The sequence below is a fragment of the Candoia aspera genome, chromosome 1, assembly GCF_035149785.1.
Source record: "Candoia aspera isolate rCanAsp1 chromosome 1, rCanAsp1.hap2, whole genome shotgun sequence".
Taxonomy (NCBI): domain Eukaryota; kingdom Metazoa; phylum Chordata; class Lepidosauria; order Squamata; family Boidae; genus Candoia; species Candoia aspera.
In genome coordinates this window covers 331383206-331399424 of record NC_086153.1, presented here as the reverse complement: position 1 = coordinate 331399424, position 16219 = coordinate 331383206, and positions in this window count along the sequence as shown.

Sequence of the window (16219 nt, the reverse complement as noted above, 5' to 3'; positions counted from 1 at the left end):
CATAATCCAGAGGATATTGGCAATTTGGTCCCTAGTTCCTCTGCCTTTTCTAAACCCAGCTTGTACATCTGGCAATTCTCGCTCCATGAATTGCTGAAGTCTACCTTGCAGGATCTTGAGCATTACCTTACTGGCATGTGAAATGAGTGCCACTGTTCAATAGTTTGAACATTCTTTAGTGTTCCCCTTTTTTGGTATGGGTATATAAGTTGATATTTTCCAATCTGATGACCATCCTTGTGTTTTCCAAATCTGCTGGCATATAGCATGCATTACCTTGACAGCAAGATTGCAAGATTTTGAACAGTTCAGCTGGGATGCTGTCGTCTCCTGCTGCCTTGTTATTAGCAATGCTTCTTAAGGCCCATTCAACCTCACTCTTCAGGATGTCTGGCTCGAGCTCACTGACCACACCGTCAAAGCTATCCCCGATATTGTTATCCTTCCTATACAGGTCTTGCCACCTTTTCTTGATCTCTTCTTCTTCTGTTAGGTCCTTGCCATCTTTGTTTTTGATCATACCCATTTTTGCCTGGAATTTACCTCCAATGTTTCTAATTTTCTGGAAGAGGTCTCTTGTCCTTCCTATTCTATTGTCTTCTTCCACTTCCACGCATTGCTTGTTTAAAAATAATTCCTTATCTCTTCTAGCTAACCTCTGGAATTTTGCATTTAATTGGGCATAACTCCCCCTATCACTGTTGCCTTTTGCTTTCCTTCTTTCTTGGGCTACTTCTAGTGTCTCAGCAGACAGCCATTTTGCCTTCTTGGTTTTCTCTTTCTTTGGGATGTATTTTGTTGCCGCCTCCTGAACAATGCTGCGAGCTTCTGTCCAGAGTTCTTCCGGGACCCTATCTACTAAGTCCAGTCCCTTAAATCGATTCTTCACCTCCACTGCATATTCCTTAGGAATATTAGTGAGCTCATATCTAGCTGATCTGTGGGTCTTCCCTAATCTCTTTAGTCTGATCCTAAATTGTGCAATAAGAAGTTTGTGATCGGAACTACAGTCAGCTCCAGGTCTTGTTTTTACCGGCTGTATAGATGTCTGCCACCTTTGGCTGCAAAGGATGTAGTCAATCTGATTTCGGTGTTGTCCATCTGGGGTAGTCCATGTATAAAGCTGTCTCTTACATTGTTGGAAGAGAGTGTTTGTTATGCAGAGTGAATTGTCTTGGCAAAATTCTATCAGCCTATGTCCTGCTTTGTTTTGTTCTCCCAGGCCATGCTTACCTTTAATTCCAGGTGTCATTTAACTGCCCACCTTAGCATTCCAGTCTCCTGTGATGAAAATAACATCTCTTTTAGGCGTGTTGTCCAGTAGGTGCTGCAGATCCTCATAGAACTGCTCTACTTCAGCTTCTTCAGCATCTGTGGTTGGGGCGTATATTTGGATCACTGTGATGTTAGATGGCTTGCCCTGAATTCGAATTGAGATCATTCTATCATTTTTTGGATTATATCCAAGCACTGCTTTAGCCACTTGACTATTAATTATGAAGGCTACTCCATTTCTTCTGTGGTCCTCTTATCCACAGTAGTAGATCTGGTGGTCATTTGATGTGAAGTGGCCCATTCCAGTCCATTTCAGTTCACTGATGCCCAAAATGACTATCTTTAATCTTGACATCTCACCAATAACCACATCCAATTTGCCCTGGCTCATAGATCTTATGTTCCAGGTTCCAGTGGTGTGTTGATCCTTAGAACATCGGATTCGCCGTTCACCACCAGCACCTTTGGCCGCTAGCCGTCCTTTCAGCTTTGAGCTAGCTGCATCATCACGTCTGGGGCTAGTTGAACTCATCCTCTGTTCCTCCCCAGTAGCATTTTTACCATCTTCCAACCTGGGGGTCTCATCTTCTGATGGTATACCGACATATCTCTGGTTGTACTGATCCATTTAGTTTTCACGGCAAGAATATTGGGGTGGGTTACCATTACCTTCCCCAGGGATCGCATTTAGTCTGACCTCTCTGTCATGACCCTCCCGTCTTGGATGGCCCTTCACGGTTTAGCTCATGGCATCATTGAGGTGCTCAAGCTCCAGCACCACAACAAGGTAACGATCCTTTGCTGAAGGGTTGGGAATGTGCATTAGCTGAAATCATGTGTCCCTCTAACTCAATGCTATCTACTCCAGCTTTCCTAGATCAACAATTTCCACATAAAGAAAGTTTCAGTTCTCCAACCTGGGTTGTTTTTTTTTACTCCTTGAACCTGCAACCTCTGGCATACAGACTAGTTCTTTTATCAACATTCTGTCATTGTCTGCCCTGCCAAGGAAGTGGGAGGAAGATCCACCTTGCCATCCTCACCCTGTCCTGCTATAAAGCCCAACGAGGGCTGCAGGTTGTCAAGATGGGCCTCTCAGTACCTCTCCTGCTCTGCCTCTTGAACAGTTGCTTTGATTCATCTCCTGGTCCAGCCCGACTTGACTCAAAGGGGACTGGAAAGATTCTCTTTTGGGGCCACTGCCAGATCTAGACTTTTCAAAGCAAGCTTAAATGGAACACTGCCATGAACTTGCTGCCTGCCCATTCTACCAGAATGTCCTTAAGTAAAAGCCATGCCACTTTTAATTTATTTATATATTTGCTATGGCTTATAGGCTGATCCAATTTTCAAAGGACTCCAGGTGGCCTACAGATACACAAGAAAATTAAAAACAGTCAAAACAACGTAACAGTCATTAAATTACAAATGCAATAGTTCAAAAAGATGGGGGGGGGGAAACAAACAAGGGCTGTTCTCTTCTCTAATCCTTTCTATCCCCAAGGACATCTGGAAAAGTCACATTTTAAAGGCCTTCTGAAAAACCAGTTGCATGGACATTTATTTAGTTATTTATTGAATTTATATGGACACCCAGAGTCGGATATTTGAGATGGGAGGCCATATAAATCCAATAAATAGATTATTAAAATGTCCTTGATGTTTTCTTGGCCAAATCATGAAAGTGGTTGTCACTGCTGTTTTCTAGGATGTTTTTTTTTTCAGGTTCCCCATCTCTCTTTGAGCCCTGGACTTCCTGGATGATAAGTCCTGCATCCCATAATAATAAAGGGCAACTTTACTTAGCTTTCTAGATCAGCCAAGCTCACTCTGGTGCTGCCACCTACTTGAGAGAAATTGGCTGGTCGCAGTTCTACTTCTGTGTGCGCTGGCTGGTAAAAGCAGGAAGAGGAAGTGTCTTTTCCTACTGGGCAGGCAGAAATACCGGATGCTTCTAGGCGAGATTCTCATGATTGGACCACAACCTTGCCTTGTTCACAGACTTTCTCTCTCTCTGACTGTCCTATTGAAAGCCTTTCATATTTTGCATTGCTTCTTCACTTCTTCCTCTTACAAGCCCTCACCGTCACCCCAGGATTCCATCCAGGTGTTTTGTTTTTAATTTACTTACTTAGGTGCTTTGATGCTGCTTCAGTTGGGACGTATCTCAGTGGCTTTCTGCAAAAACATCAACAATGTCAACAGTGTATCAATTGATGCAGAAAGAATCATCAGTAAATAACCACATCTTAATAACATAAATTTCACCTTACCCTACTTAGTCAGTAATTGCTTTGATTGATTATTTATTTTTTTATTTTTATTTATTTATCACATTTATCACCACCCATCTCCCCCACAAGGAGGGACTCTGGGCAATTATATGGCAGCAAGTCGGTGTTGACGTTTTGTAACCACAGCAATAGTTTTTCTCCAGGGGTATCTGTCCCCAAACTGGTCCTTCAGGTTTTCCAATGGTGCACCCATTTGAGCCTGGACATTCGTGCCTCAAATGAGAACTGGGTTGATTTGTTCAATGATCCATGTTTTCTTGGTTATCCATGGCATTCTCAGGAGTCTTCTCCAATGTTCAAAGCCAGTAATTCAATAGCTTATCTTAGAGCCACCATACATCTCAGGTAGGTCCCCTCCTCACTCCATTGTCCCAAAGGCTGTCTGAAAGAGCCAGGCTTTTAACTGTTATCACTTTGCCTGTTCCCTAAACAATTTCTGAGCCCAATCACTTATTGCTCTTACTGAATGCAATATTTAGCCATCTTTCAAGGCTGCAGTTATATCTTCTTCCCATTCATGAAATGTTGTACTAGAGTAACTCATTTCCCAAGTCTGAAATTGCACTGACCAAAACAGGCTGGGTCTGCAGAAACACTAAGCTTCAGAGTCTAACCAAGGTTAGCCTGAACCAAGCTTAGTGTGTTGTGCAAAGGCAGCCACTCAGTTTTTAGTTGGGGGCCTCTGCAAGGTGTCAAAAAAGTCAAGAGGGTAAGAGTGACTGTGTGATTACACCCACACTTTTTTAACATACAGTATGCACACTCCACATTAAAAGGGGCGGGGTTCATTGTGGGTTATAACCACCACCTTGACTTTTTTGACACCTCCCCTTCCCCCACAGATGCCATTTTTAAGTGAACTTGGTTCAGTGTGTGTGAATACAGCCATTCCTTTACTTCTTTATCTTGCCTCATCTGCTGCTGTTTCCTAGCCAATGAAAAGACCTGCTGATATACTTTGTTTTTTAGAATAGAACCTAGCTAGAAAAAAGGTGGAATTTGATGAGCTGAAGTGTTTGCTTTGCTTTGCCAAACAAACCAGAGGAGGAATGGAGAGGCTAAAGATCACAGGGACCTGGAGCTGCTGGTCAACAATGAGCTAGACCAGTGTTTCTCAGCCTTGGGAACTTGAAGATGTGTGGACTTCAACTCCCAGAATTCCCCAGCCAGTAGGTGTAAGGCACTACTTTTATACTGCTACATGAAGTTATAACGAAGTAGGTTGAAATCATGGGTTGGGGATGAGTTGAGGCCACGGGTATTCAATCAAGGAGGAAGATTGGAAATGCTGGGCCATTATGCTGCCTCTGTAGACAGCTGGTGTGGACAGCCACTGTCAGTGTTGGCAATAGTGAGTGAGAGAAACCAATGGTTACTCTAGAGCAGTGTTTCTCATCCTCAGCAACTTTAAGATGTGTGGACTTCAATTCCCAGAATTCCCCAGCCAGTAGGTTCAATTCTGGGGATTGAAGTCCACACATCTTAAAGTTGTTAAGGATGAGAAATACTGCTCTAGAAGCCAGATTCCTATGCTCCTAGGAGATCTCCAAACAAGTGGATTACCCATTGAAGCAAAGCTGCTGGCAGGGCTTCCTGATGCAAACCCTGTATCTAAGGTCATTTAATCCCCAGGATAGAACTGGGGAGCGGGGTGAGGAAGCCTGTCCTGCAACAGAATTGGCTACCTAGAGCAAACATTCAGGTACCCCTCACGCTCCTGCTCAGCTAGGCCAGAGTTTGTCAATGCTGGCTGGGGAATTCTGGCAGTTGAAATCCACACCTCTTCAAGTTGCTAAGGCTGAAAAACACTGAGCTAAGCTGATAGACAAGAGTGAGTCTTCTTCTTGTCCTGTTGCTTGTTTCCAGCAGTGATTTAACCAAGGCCTGTCAGATATCCGCTTTTATTTATTTTGCCCTCTTCCTGCTGTAGAAGTAAAATTTCACCACCACTGCTATTTTTGTTTGTTCCAGGAAACCAGTTTGCAACTTTGCTTGCTCCAATGCGCAGAGAGTGTAAAAAGGCAGTAGGGCAAGAGATATTTGTGGCAGAGCCTGCTGTAAAAGACTAGACAACCACAAAGCTAGATAGGATAAGTTTTGACTTGGGTTTTAAGGAAGAAGTCACAAAACGTTCCAGTTCAGTTGACTGTTTTCCCAATGTTGCAATTTTCAAGGCTATATGAAGGCTGTTGAGTGCATATGTTGACTCTGAAGGTTATATAGGTAGTCCTCACTTAACAAACAATGGAACTGGAAAGTTAATGATGTAAATCACAATTAGTACTCAAACGATACCAAAATAGTTGCACTGCTCAAGGGTGAAGAAGGCTGGAGGTGATTGGTCGTTTTCAGCAAGGGAAACTCCTTTGTGACTGATCTTTCTGGTGGTATTGTTGGGTTTGTGAGGAAGGGATAAAATGTTGTTTTGCAACAGAAGAAAGCTTGCTTTTTCAGTTAATAGCTATGCAAACCTAAGGCAAGAAGTGAAGAGGATGTGGTTGGGTGAACAGGAGACTGTTTCCCCACATTAACACCTGTAAAGGAAATAGGATGCTTAACCAATGCTGCAAATATGCTCAACCCAGTTCTAGCAAGCTTTGCGGTCAAAAACGACTCTGGCCTACTTGCTAAAAGGAAGTTAGCTGCCTAAGAAGGAAAGAAGTAAATAAGGGACTGGGGGAGGTAAAAAGTAGGGAATGGGAGATATAAACAGGAGCAGAGCTTCATGTGATATGTTAAGGTGTTTTGGATAGGCTGTAAACTCCTGAGTACCTATCCAATGGGGAATAGGAGGAGGGCTTCAAGCGGCCGTGGTAGGAAATAAAAACTGTGTGATTTGTGTTAATGGGCGTGCCTACTTTGCTAGCCGCCCAGTCTTGCAAGAATGTATTAATAAAGTTTGCTTTTGCTGCTTCTCAAGCCTTTGTCAAATTTATTCTGTGAGCTGCGTTTCTCACAGGTTGGTCGCTGTTGCTCTCTCAAAGGTAAGAGATGATCCCTTGTTCCTTCCTAACTTTGCACTGTCCATAGAATCATAGAATCACAGAACTGGAGGGGGCCAACTAAGCCACTAAGTCCAATCCCTAGCCCAGTGTTTCTCAACCGTGGCAAGTTTAAGATGGGTGGACTTCAACTCCCAGAATTCCCCAACCAGCATTGCCCTAGCCAGTGCAAGACTCCTAAATTAAAGTGTCCCTGATGGATATATGAATAATTGTTTCCACTATCCTACGGTTCTTACAATACTCTTAGGAGGTTTTTCTTAGCAGCCAGAACAGATGGGTTGGACTTCAGCTCCCAGGCTGAGTGGCCAACTGAACTTTGCAAGCTGAAATCCAACTTAAAAGACTGGGGAGGTTGCTGTGTTTCTTTCCAGGCTCAATTCAAAGTGTTAGTTCTTAGCTACAGCTCAGAGGTGCAAAGTCATAGTCTCCCCAATGTTGCTGAATGATCTTGAGGTAAGCTGCTCCTGAACATAGGGGTTCTATTTTGCTTTTGTGGCAGAGGCATCAGTTTGAAAGTCCCTTTATTGATGCAGGAATCTAGTGCCCATACAGCATCCTTGATAGATAACTATCCAGCTTTCTAATTGTCATGAGTGCCGTTGAGCTGAAGACATCAGCGCAATGGCACACATGACAATAACGAGGAAGCAGGGGAAGGGGCTCAAGATAAGCAGCCATCAGCTCACAAAGAAGAAAGAAGAAGAGACAAAGGCTAAGCGGATCGCGAGGCACACCCAAGCTGTTAGCACTAGCGCAACGGAGATCGCCCAGCTGACAGCAATCACCGGATGAATAAGGAAACCGATGATGGGCGATCCCGGAGCACCAGCGGGGCCTCGCAACCCCTCACCTACCGGCAAGACAGCATGTTGGACAAAGGGGGGATGACGTAACCCTGAGTGAGGGGGCGCTGACCGGCGCGGGGTATTTAAACCCCGCACCGGCGCGCTCCTGTCACTCTCAGCTTTTTTCTACAACTGACACTACGTGAGAAATAAAACAGAACCTGCTTCAACTGAACCAGTGTCTGTGCTTTACTCAGCGGTAGGCAGTGCATGACACTAATGTCTGATCCAGGCAGGACATGATAGTAATGCCAATTCTCTGCTATTTATATTGCATGGGATGGGCTGCATACCAGAGTGCTCAATCAACACAACATCTGTATCTCCACAAAGCTGAAAGTCTACAGAGCTGTGCTTATTCCTTCTCTCCTATATGGATGTGAGTCCTGGACTCTGTACTGAAGGCACATCAAACAACTGGATAAATTTCACATGCGCACTCTCCACTCCATCTTCAGCATTCGTTGGCAAGACTGTGTCTCTAAACTGGAGGTCTTGGATCTTGCAGGGCCCACCAGCACTGAATCCCTGATTATCAGAGCCCAGATGCGGTGGGTGGGACACGTCATCAAATGGACGGCCACCATATGCCTCCCCAGTTGCTCTATAGTGTACTGGAGTCTGGGAAGAGACCTCGAGGCCATCCATGCAAGTGCTACAAAGAGGCCGTGAAGGAAACCCTATGCTATTCTGACTCCAGCCAAAGGAATTAGAATCTGTGGCTGCTGACAGAACCCGCTGGTGAGCCCTGTGCTATGAAGCCTCCACTGGCTTTGAAGACAGACGCCGCCACTGCAGACACAGCTTCAGTCTCTGTAGGGTTATCAACAATACTTTTTCAATCAGCATTGAGTCCCTGATTATCAGAGCCCAGATGCGGTGGGTGGGACACGTCATCAGAATGGCGACCACTGTATGCCTCGCCAGTTGGTCTATGGCAGTGTTTCTCAACCTTGGCAACTTTAAGATGTGTGGACTTCAGCTCCCAGAATTCCCCAGCCAGCAAATGCTGGCTGGGGAATTCTGGGAACTGAAGTCCACGCTTCTTAAAGTTGCAAGGTTGAGAAACGCTGCTGTATGCGTACTGGAGACCGAGAAGAGACCTTGAGGTCATCCACGCAAGATGCTGTGAAGGAAACCCTACACCATTGTGACATCCAGCCAAGGGACCTAGAAGCTGCGGCTGCTGACAGAACCCACTGGCAAGCCCTGTCTTATGAAGCCTCCACCGGCTTTGAAGACAGGTGCCACCAAAAACTGATAGAAAACCATGAGCGGTGTCACAGAACAACACCCACAATTACTACAGCAATGGACTCCCACTGCCCCCACTGTTCGAACCCAAAGGACAACCAACATATTACATTAATGCATAGACTGCTCCCAATACCCCACTGTTTTATACTACCCGAGTGGATGAAAATTAAATGTGCATGGAGCAAATGACTCTCTCATATCCACCAAGAGAGAGCGCAGAATCATACCGAACCTTTGAGTTCAACGTCTGCATCTTGACATAAAGGCAAGGATGCAAGCTGGAGCAAACCCTGAACTTAATTTAGCACCTATTTGTTGTTTGATGTGCCTTCTCACAATGAGTTCACATTTTGTTCCAGCCTCATACAGTTCCTTGTAATTTGATGTTTTCAGTTCTTTTATCAAAACAATAAAGCAATACATGTCCTGGTTGATTAGTGTACAGGACAATAAAAACATTTCCTCCATATCCAAAAGTCACACAAGCATACACAAACCCTTTACTAACTGGAGTAAAAAGACTTGCTCAAAGGCAAATATTTTTCCACTTCGACTAAAAATCTTTCCATCCGTATCAAATCAAGGCAAAAACTTCCTTCTCTGTCTTTGACTGAATCCACGCAACGCTTTTTAGCACATTCCTTCTGGAGCCATTTGCTTAAAAAAGCCAAGCTAACCATTACAAGCATCTGCTGTAATCCCTTTGAAATTAATTACTTAACTAGCAAAACCTTTTTGAACCTGCGACCAGTTCCTGGAAAATGGTGGGCCTTTTTAGGAACTGGCAAAATAAAAACCAATCAGCACAAAGCCGATGGAATTAACAACCAATCGCGTTGCTCCTACTGGGAATGCAATTCTCTATGAATGTAATCTTTTTTTGCTGTAAGGATGCTCCACTTTCCCGCAATTTGGAGCCTGAGAAACATTCATCATTGTTCGCTTTCCTTCTCAGTGTTGTATGCTGTCCTTCTTCCAGGACATAAGTCCTGCCATTCAATCAAGCAAATTTGTTTCTGCTTATGAGCTCTGAACGGTGGCAACAGATTCATACAGTCTGCATTCTTCAGCATTTTCATCTTTCCTTCACTTTGACAGTCTCAGAGAATACAGTTGTTGTTTTTAATTGTATGGCATAGCAGTTTTGTGTTCACGCTGCTTTTTCTTGCTGGGAAATCCCTGTGAGGTCCAGCAGCCAGATGTGTAGACTATTTAGCTGTGACAAGTCACGTTGCCCGGAGTGCACCACGAGGCGGCTAGTCTACATGGCACAGAGTTGGGCTGAAAGAAAGTGCCCAAGGTCACCCAGCCAGCTTTCAGGCCTAAGGCGGGACTAGAACTCTCTTACTATGCCTGATTGGCTCTTGGGCTGAAAGAGAGGGACTGGCCCAAGGTCACCCAGCCGGCTTTCAGGCCTAAGGCGGGACTAGAACTCTCTTACTATGTCTGATTGGCTCTTGGGCTGAGAGAGGGGAACTGGCCCAAGGTCACCCAGCTGGCTTTCAGGCCTAAGGCGGGACTAGAACTCACAGCCTCCTGGTTTCTAGTGCAGCACCTTAACCACTAGACCAAACTGGCTCTCATATCAGTATAGTGGTGCTGGTGGTTATCCAATTTTCCCACCTGTGAGGAGAATGTGTTCTGAAAAAATTCTGAATGCATTCTTGGATAAAAATACCAAAAGAGATGCACAATACTACATTTTTATTTTTATTTATTTTTTATTTCAATTTCGAGGCCACTTGACTCCATAGCAACTCCAGGCAGCTTATGAATAAAAAATTAAAAGAAAACAAAATATATCAAGAAAAAGAAGATAACTTACTGGAAGCAGAAAACCCCCTCTCAAAAAATAAAATAAAATAAACCAAAAGGGCTCGGCCACCTCCTTAACCTATATAACCTACATACAGCATCAACAGAGACACTGGCAGATAAAGCATATATTTACAACAAAACATACAGTGCAAAGAAACTTATATTGATATACATGGTTCTCTTTAATTAGTCACAGGTTGCATTTGACTAAGGTCCACCCAATGATACTTTATTTTGTAATCAATCAAATAGATCACAGGAAAAATGCCATTAGCAACTGTGTCTGATCAACCCGATTTGCATCAAGGGTGTTTGACTTTGCTCCTAATTCTGCACCTCAAAAACCTGAGCTTGCCTAATTCTGTTTCTCAGAATCTTTCCCTTTAAAAAGGGTTTCATTTTATTTTGTACTATATCCAAAATCTCTTTTCATGCCCTCTGAGACAATATCATTGTGTTGCGTCCTGGTCTCACAAGAAAACTGTCTTAATTTTTCTTAAACTTACTTCTGCAAACTGCTGTGAAAATTGTGACTGACCTAAATTAATTGTTCACAGTCTGCAAGGCTGTGAGAGCTTTTCTTTAAGTCTAAAGAGGAAACAGAAGCACTTGTTGGTTTAACTCACAATCTGCTTTGTCCGCATGAGCCTTCCAGCCAGTTCACTCCCACCCTTCCTTTTTGCTGATTCTTCACTGATCTGCAATTGTCTGCCACTTCTTTGCCCGCTTTAACTCTTTACAGCCTTTGCCCAATGAAGGGTCTAAGAGCTTTTGTTTTTAGCCACATATTTAGCATTAGAAATCAACAACATTAGCTCCTTCTCATAATGGTGGGCAATTTCCTAATATATCACTTAGATGACATTTTAATCTGTTCTGACAACTTCAAAGACCACGTTCAGCTTGTCAAGAAAGTCTTGCGCAAACTGAGAGATGCTAAGCTGTATGCTAAGCTCTCTAAATGCAAGTTCCACAAGTCCGAGCTGGACTATTTGGGCTATCGTATTTCTTCCAAAGGGGTTAAAATGGATCCTGCCAAAGTACAAGACATCATGGGGTGGGAACCCCCTTGCACCAGACGTCAACTTCAATGTTTTCTAGGCTTCATGAATTTCTATAGAAATTTTATTCCCCAATTTGCTCAGATTGCTTTGCCTCTAACTGACTCGTTGAAAACTAGAGGGAGGGGGGAAACCCAGAAAGTTACCTCCTCAGGAGCTAAACTTGCATGGACTCATGAATGTCAAGCAGCTTTTGACCATTTAAAGCTTCTTTTTACTAGAGAACCCATTCTAGTCCACCCAGACCCAACTCGCCCATTTATTGTGCAGGCAGATGTTTCTGACTCAGCTATCGGGGCAGTTTTGGTTCAAAAGGATGAAACAGGTTTCCCCTGCCCCTGCACTTACCTTTCACGGAAATTTTCTGACTCTGAGCACAACTGGCCCATTTGGGAAAAAGAGGCTTTTGCTGTAAAGACTGCTCTCACACATTGGAGGCATTTGCTAGAAGGTGCTCTTTATCCCTTTGAAGTTTGGACTGATCACAATAACCTCCAAGCTTTACAAACCCCCAGAAAAATTGAATGGCAAACAAATTCGTTGGGCTCAGTTTTTTAGCCGTTTTAATTTTACCCTGAATTTCCTTCCTGGCAAGAGGAGCTTTCTTGCTGATGCACTTTCCCGCCTCCCGCAGTATCACACTGCCCAAACTCAAATTGTAGATACAGTTTTCTCTCAGAAGCAGCTTGGCATGGCTTGTGTGACACGCAGACAAGCAGTAGCCGGGAAAGTGAAAGCGCAGGCTGACCTAAAAGTGGAACTGCTTCAGGTGCTCCCTAATGATTCCTGGCTACAAAGTAACAAAGCCCAATTAACTGAAATTGGCAACATCTGGTATTGTAACAGCAAAATCTATGTGCCTGAGTTGCTTTGCCAGACAATTTTGCACCATTCCCATGACATTAAATCTGCTGGTCATTTTGCCTTCACAAAAACTCTCCACTTGGTGAGGTGCCAATTTTGGTGGGCCTCCCTTCATGCTGATGTACAGTCCTACCTCACATCATGCCACATCTGTGCCCAAGAGAAAAGAAAGGGGGGGAAACAGCAAGGACTTTTACAACCCGTAGCCTCCCCCAAGGCTCCATGGAAAGAAATCGCCATGGATTTTATTGTGGATTTACCTGAGAGTAAGAACAAGACTGTTATGTGGACTGTCATTGATTTGTTTTCCAAGCAGGCTCATTTTATACCTTGCGCTAAAATCCCAACTGCTCAGCAATTAGCCAAGCTATTTCTCACGCATATCTATAAAATTCATGGGTGTCCCACACATGTAATTTCCAATAGAGGAGTCCAATTTACTTCCAAATTTTGGCGGGCATTTTTGAAATTAATTTGTGTCCAGCAATCCCTCAGCTCGTCCAGCCATCCGCAGACGGACGGAGCGACTGAACGGGCTCAGACTACTCTAGAGCAATTCTTACGCTGCTACATTAGCTTCCAGCAAGACGATTGGGTGGATCTCCTTCCTTTCACTGAGGTCGCTTATAATAATGCAGTTCACCAAAGCACTGGGTTTTCCCCTTTTCATATTGTTTATGGCCAGGACTTCATTCCTATACCTGAACTTCAATTACAATCCTTGCCTGACTCCTCAGTAGATGACTGGGCTGCACAGATTGCCACTAATTGGCCAGTCATCCGCCAAGCTTTAGATCACACTCATGAAACTCAGAAAAAATTTGCTGACCATCACAAGCCCGGAATGGGACTTTAAAGTGGCTGATCTCGTTTATCTCTCTATCAATTTTTTACGCTCCCAACAACCCTCAAAGAAGTTTGCCCCCAAGTTTGTTGGACCTTTTCCCATCACGAAAGTTATTAATCCTGTGACTGTTCAATTGCAATTACCCCCCCCCCACCCTCAAAAGACTTCACCCTGTTTTTCATTGCAGCTTGCTTAAACCTGCACCAGACCATTCTAAGTGGCACCAGCCTGCAGCAACCCCTCCACCCATCAAGGTCGATGGCCATCAACATTTTGAAGTTAAAGACATTCTGGACTCTCGTTTTTTTCACAAATCTTTACAGTACTTGATTAATGGAAGCATTTTCCCGATCCTGAGTGGGTTAATGCATGTCATGTTAATGCTTCTCTTTTAACCAAAAAGTTTCATGCAAAGTATCCTTCTAAACCCTCTCCTTACTAACCTCATTGCTTCATTTGTGTAATCTCAGATTGTTTTGTAGTCTTTCTTGGGGGGGCGGTATATCAGATCCCCCCGATCAAAGGTTTCACAGAAACCCTTATCGGAGCATCTCCCATCATTTCCTTCTCCAAGGAATGGAATCTGTGTTGCCAGATGGGAGGGGGTGTGAAGTTGGAGTGTGAAGTGGTTTATTATGGCTATGGAGGACATCAAGGACGCAGGGTTGAGATATGCCAGGGATGCCATCTGGATGGGAGGGGGGGTGACATGGTTTCATGGGAAAGGGGACTAACTAAGAGAATGTAGTTTTTAAGTTAGGTTTGAGCGGAAAATCTTTATTTGCAGCTTGCCTTCTGTACCCTTCATTACGCTTCATTAAAACAGTTAAAGGAACCTCAGCCTTGTGACTGTGTTTGTGTGAATGCTCAAATGATCAGGTGCTGTTTTTTTGTTTATTCGTTTAGTCGCTTCCGACTCTTTGTGACTTCATGGACCAGCCCACACCAGAGCTTCCTGTCGGTCGTCAACTCTCCCAGGGACAAGTCCGTCACCTCTAGAATATCATCCATCCATCTTGCCCTTGGTCGGCCCCTCTTCCTTTTGCCCTCCACTCTCCCTAGCATCGGCATCTTCTCCAGGGTGTCCTGTCTTCTCATTATGTGGCCAAAGTATTTCAGTTTTGCCTTGAATATCATTCCCTCAAGTGAGCAGTCTGGCTTTATTTCCTGGAGGATGGACTGGTTGGATCTTCTTGCAGTCCAAGGCACTCTCAGAATTTTCCTCCAACACCACAGTTCAAAAGCATCGATCTTCCTTCTCTCAGCCTTCCTTATGGTCCAGCTCTCGCAGCCATATGTTACTGGTGCTGACAGTGAGGAAAATAGCAGGTGAAAAGCAGCTAATGAAAGAACTAGCTGAAGAATACCAAAGTTCTCACACACTACATACACCATTACACACTTCACGTGCTTCTCCCAGCTTACACCTAGAGTCCTCTTTGTCTCCTCTTTTATCACTTCAAGGTGTTGGATTCTGATCAGCTGTTTTTCACCCACCTTGCATTGGATTATTATTACGATGTAGAAGACAGTTTGGGGAAGGGTCCAGCTACCCCTAGCAGTTCTCAATCATGGAGGTTCATGCCCTGACTCTTGGTCCTTTTACCCATCACTCATACTTCGATCTAGAATGTATAAAGGCACTTCAATTTTATGTTGGAAATGTGATCAACAAGAAGGGACATTTTATCATGTTTGCTGGGTGTGTATAAAAGCTAGAGTATTCTGGAATCAAATACATAAACTGGTTCAGAGGATTTTAAAGATTAATGTACAATAGAGACCAGAGGTTTTTCTTTTGGGATTGATGGACAAACAGTTGGGAAAAAAGTCATGGAACTTTGCTTTTGTATATGATAACTGCAGTGAGATTATTGTATGCATGAAGATGGAAAGACTTGGCAATACCCACAATGAAGGAATGGTCGGTGAAAATGATGGAACTTGCTGAGGTGGCTAAATTGACTTCTTTGATCAGAGGAAAGACAATATCTAAGTTTATTGCTGACTGGAAACCCCTTATAGACTTTTTGCATAAAACAGAAAGAAATTAATTTATGGTTTATGGTTTTGATGATTAGACAGGATAGATTATAAAAAGAAGAGAGTTGTGTTGTAACCACAGAGTAAGAGGTAAATTTATAATTGTACTTATAACTGCTGTAAAGAAGTTTGGAAGCTACTTCTTTTGTATAGTTTTTTCTTTCTTTTCTATTTTTCTATTACTTTTTCCCCCTTTTCTTGCACTTTTAACTTTCTCTTTGATTTCTTTCTCTTCCTTTTCTTTTTTCTTACTTTATATTAGTTTGTATTAGTTTTTATCTTCCTTTTTAAAAATCTTTAATGAAATGAGAGAGAGAGAAAGAAAGAAAGAGAGAGAGAGAATTTATTCTTATATGCTGAGGCAAGCATAGACTAGAATATATACAGTGTATTTATGTTTATATTGTTTATTTGTATTATGTTTATGTTTATATTTATATTATATGTTTAGCATCTGACAGAGCTTCAGCCTGGCTGGGAAAGGTTGTAGCAAGAAGAGATGAAAAAGCAAGGAAGTTCTGGAGATTTATCTGAAAGGACAGGAGGTGGATGGTGAAGTCCCTCTGCCAGACAGTCCTTTTAAACCCTCAAAAGTCCTCATGGTCTTCAAAGCCCTTGGTGCTGATTGGTTCTGATTCATCCTCCCCTTGGTTGTTTAGCTACTCCAGATTGGATGCCCATCATTCAGTCCAGCTGGGGATTGGCCCCTTCAGGCAACATTCCAAACTTTGGGTCCCATGATTGGAGCAGAGGGATGCCAGTTCTTGGTATCCATGGGCTCATGCCTTCTTGACATAAGACAGACCCTCTGTATTTCTTATCACTCCATATTTCCAGGATATAGTATCCCAGGACTTTTATATCCTTAGAAGGACACAAGATCATAAACAGAACACATTCACCTCACAAT